The sequence below is a fragment of the Ruditapes philippinarum genome, unplaced genomic scaffold, assembly GCF_026571515.1.
Source record: "Ruditapes philippinarum isolate M1 unplaced genomic scaffold, ASM2657151v2 ctg10860_1_1_1_1, whole genome shotgun sequence".
In the NCBI taxonomy this organism is placed as follows: domain Eukaryota; kingdom Metazoa; phylum Mollusca; class Bivalvia; order Venerida; family Veneridae; genus Ruditapes; species Ruditapes philippinarum.
Window position 1 is genome coordinate 16,124 of NW_026865968.1, and position 4,189 is coordinate 20,312.

At 29.9% G+C, this 4,189-nt stretch overlaps 1 long non-coding RNA gene across 1 annotated transcript; it reads right to left on the reverse strand.

The window, feature by feature from the left end:
- Nucleotides 1-589: 589 nt before the first annotated feature.
- Nucleotides 590-1,807, reverse strand: LOC132730910 (uncharacterized). The gene is made up of 3 exons (XR_009625811.1): nucleotides 1,320-1,807; nucleotides 1,008-1,095; nucleotides 590-734 (listed from the first exon to the last, which is right to left on the reverse strand). It is a non-coding gene; the product is annotated as an uncharacterized LOC132730910 (long non-coding RNA).
- Between the last annotated feature and the right edge of the window lie 2,382 nt (nucleotides 1,808-4,189).

The window sequence follows — 4,189 nt, forward strand, 5'->3', positions numbered from 1 at the left end:
TGAGTTGTTAGAATGAAAGAGATTTAAGAGCAAATGATTATCACATGTTAATATCTTTGATATGTCATCTTATAATAACATCAATAGCACTTAAACAAATTAAGACAAATTTATGGTGAATTTGTAATTTTTACAGTTTGTATGTAAAATAATATGTAAAAATATTAACGCATAGTAACAAATATTATTTTTAAGTAATAAATTATAATAATTAATTTAAATATGACTAAATATTTTATAAATATTAATTGTGTAAAGAAACACAACAAATTTGTTTATTGCATCTTCTAATTTTAAGATAAATTTCATCAAAATTAAAATTAAAGAAATGTGGGGTGAATTGTCTGTGTCATTTTTCCAATAATGTGGGGTGAACTGTCTGGTGGGTGAATTGTCTGGAAAAAATGGCTTAGGGTGAATTGTCTGGGGGGTGAGTTGTCTGTAAGCCTTAATTTTTACTTAAATGAAATGTTAACATTGTAACTTGGTTGAAATTAAAAGGTTGTAATAACCAAGAAATTGGGTTCTACTCTTATCTCCGCGGCGTCTAAATATGGATCAAAGATGTCTTTCCAAACAAATAACTGTGCACAGTTCTAATGTATTTATTTATCTTCTAGTTCTGACACATACATGTATATCAATCTTACATATCCAAATATCGACAAAATCAATCGTCAATGAATCGTCAATAAACCTTCAATAAATCTCAATCAATCGAATTGATCAACACTCTGAAAGTAAACAAATTATATCAACATAAAAATAAAGTAAAATCCAGTTCCTATATCTGAAAAGCATAATTATCAATTATAAAAACATCCTTATTTAGTTGATCAATTACAAATAGATATTTGCAACACATTACACATATCACTCATCTATAGGTACGTACATTAACATATAATATAGTTATATGCTTTCTATTGGCTGCCATTAACATAAATAGTCCATTTAATGAAATAATCATAAAATACATAACAATCATAGAGAATATCCAAACTTACCAGTTTGTGGAACTGAATGTACAATTATATCATATTACATCATCTTCTCCAAAACACACATACAACCAAACTCTCTGTGCTGTAATTTCTGCAAATTATAATAAACAAAATGTGCAAAGTGATGGGAATGAAATGTGATATTAAGTTAATAGAAAGATAGATTTACTGCTTTTTCTGAAACAATTCTCAAACCACGAAAACTAATGATATTTCAAATAAGACCACAATCATTAATTAATTAAAAAACAAATCGATGACATACACTCTTTAAAACACTGATAATAACCAAATACAACTCAAAATCATACTGACCAACTATCAATAATCCAAATTTTAAATAAATTTAAAACACTAAGAAAATGTCTGAACTTAAATTTTACAAAGCCGCTTCAACAAAGACAAAACTAGTCACATGATCAAAATTGCGGGAAACCAAGGGAAACAACTCAAACAACCAAAAATGTATCAAGACACTCAAATTATCCATCCTGTTACACACTTCCCCACCTTAGAAAATGACGTCCCGTCATTATCATACATACAAACTGAAAGAATAATCCACATCAAATAATTCTATTTGAAGAAAACAATTCTCAAAATATAACTCATCAGTATTCTGAATCAATCAGAAAATTTTTACAACTCATCCAATATCAGTTAACTTCAAGTATAAAGTTGATCTCTACAACAGTCCATATAAATTCAATTCTTCCCTCCCCCTTCTTAAATATTGCGACCTCGCAATATACACTGAATTATTTAATTAATATCGGCTTTTATTCAATGATTAGAATATAAATTTATTTTCCAAGTTACAACATAAAAAGTCAAAAATAATTAATTCTCATAGGTAAATTACCAATGTTTTATCAATTGAAAACGAAAGTTCGAATTTGGGGAATTTCCGCGTGAGGCTAATAATCTTAAATTGAAAAAAAAAAACAAATAATATGAAAAAGGTAAAGCCTCAAAGCGATCGATGTACTTTTAACGTGAAATAGTATGAAATAATCGCTCATTTTTATTTCAAATGCAGTGACGAGTACGTGTGACGTCACACGTATCCCTGTTTCATCTCCGTTAAAAAAATAAAAGAAATGCGACAAAAACAGATAAAAAACGAAAATAACCGTGGAAATAATCGTAAAATCCAGAGAATAAACATTAAATTCATCAATTTCCCCCCAAAAATTATCAATTTTCTAGTTTTTTTCATGTTGCAGAAACCTGTACTGGTCGGAGACCATCAACCGGACACTTTTGAAAGATTTTTTTGTACAGATTTCATAATTTTTAACAGAGAGACCAAAAAATTTGACACAGTACAGCTAGGTTCTTCTCCTAACTGACAAACTAGTTTGTTTATTTCTGATTGTATTGACAATTATATCTGAGGCTCGACAAGGAGAGTATCAAAAATTACCTAAATTGTCTACACTACAGTACCATGTGTCCGGACAGATATGTACATGTCTACATGATGTGAATTAATTCAGATAAAAGCTTGGATGTTTTGATTTTTGATTTGTGACATGATATACAATATGTCAGCAACAAATGCTGAAGCTTTGGATATTCTATCATTCACTCTGCAAATGATTAAAGCTGGTATATGAGGTCATTGCTTTCTTGACCCCCGAATTTCAACGTCAACATTCTTGAAATAGACATTAAAATATTACCATTTATGGAGGTTGAAATAAATTTATTTACTTAATTTTAAAAGAAACATGCACTTATTGTTGATAAAAAAGTGACTGTTAAAGGGGCAACATTCGCTGCCGCGGCAGCGAGTATTTGTGGGTGTGACTAATTAGTGATGTAAAACTGTCTGTTATAAACCCTGAACTATAAATAGCATGCAGTGTTAACCTGCAGAGAGAATGTAAACAAAAACAGCGGATTTTACACAGGAGAGGTTTAATACTCAAAGATTAATTAAAGACATTATCAAGTCATCTTGTCCAGATATTATTTTTGAAGTCGGTTGTTTTTCTTTTTTTTTCACTGGAATGCTTTATGTGTCATTCATCAAGTCAGAATCCAAAAGATGTGCCTTACATGGGGCATTTCTTTTAGGAACAACCTGCTAAAAATGTTCTTGACAGGAATTTAAAATACTTTTAAACTGTTAATGTATAAATTTTTTATGCATATCCAACATTTAGTTTGATTAACATTTGTGAAATGTAATTTTTGACTACAAGATATTTACAACAAAATATAGTGTAAATGAAATATACCTGGAAGTTTCTTTTACTGTTTTCATGAAGTTTAAACCATTCAAATACAAGTTAAATCAGTACTTTGAAATTAAAAAAAAATCATAGATTAATGGATTATTGTAAATTTGTTGGATTTGATAAAGCAAGTCAGTAAAAGTTATTGTTTTATTCAGCATTCCAATGTGTCGTCTCTGCTCCCTGAAATATACATCGTCTGCTACAAATCTCTCTCCCTGAAATAAACACTGCCACGTGCTTCTGTTTACTACTGAAGGTTCATGACCTGTAATGATCACATGGCTCCTCCCAGGGAAATTCAAATTTCAAATTTGACAGCCAGTATTTTTTTCCAGAAATACACTTAACAAAGTTATATTTTGAATAATTTTGGTCAATCTTTATCAAAAATATCTATGCCTACAAACATGCCAAGTGTTGTTTAAATGCATTTGGTAATTAATCTTAAATCTTTGAAAAAGGGTCCCTGAAGTGAAGCATGCATAAAATTAATATTAACTAATAAGAAACCTGCCCTAGCGCCATCTGCTGGCTTTTATAGTCCAGTTGGGCCTTTAACCACTGAACAAAGAAAATACCAAATTAAGCATTTTCGGGCTGTCCGGGTTTGGTGGTCCCCAACCAGTAGCGGGTCTCTGATGCAAGACGCTTCAAATGACGGTCTCGCACTACTATTTATACAATACAGCTCAAAATATTTGTTCCACGAATAGATAGTATAAAAAAGATATGAACTCCAATTAAAAACCAATAATGAAACATTGTTTGTCCTAAACACATTTCATTTTTGACAACTGCAATGGAAAACAGTAGTATTCATTGTTAAATGTTCATATAACTAAAAAGTAACTAATAAATAAACGTAAACTTAAAATATATTAGAGAGATACTGTAAATAACAACAATAAAAGGAGTTCAAACTATTTTTGGAACAATCAA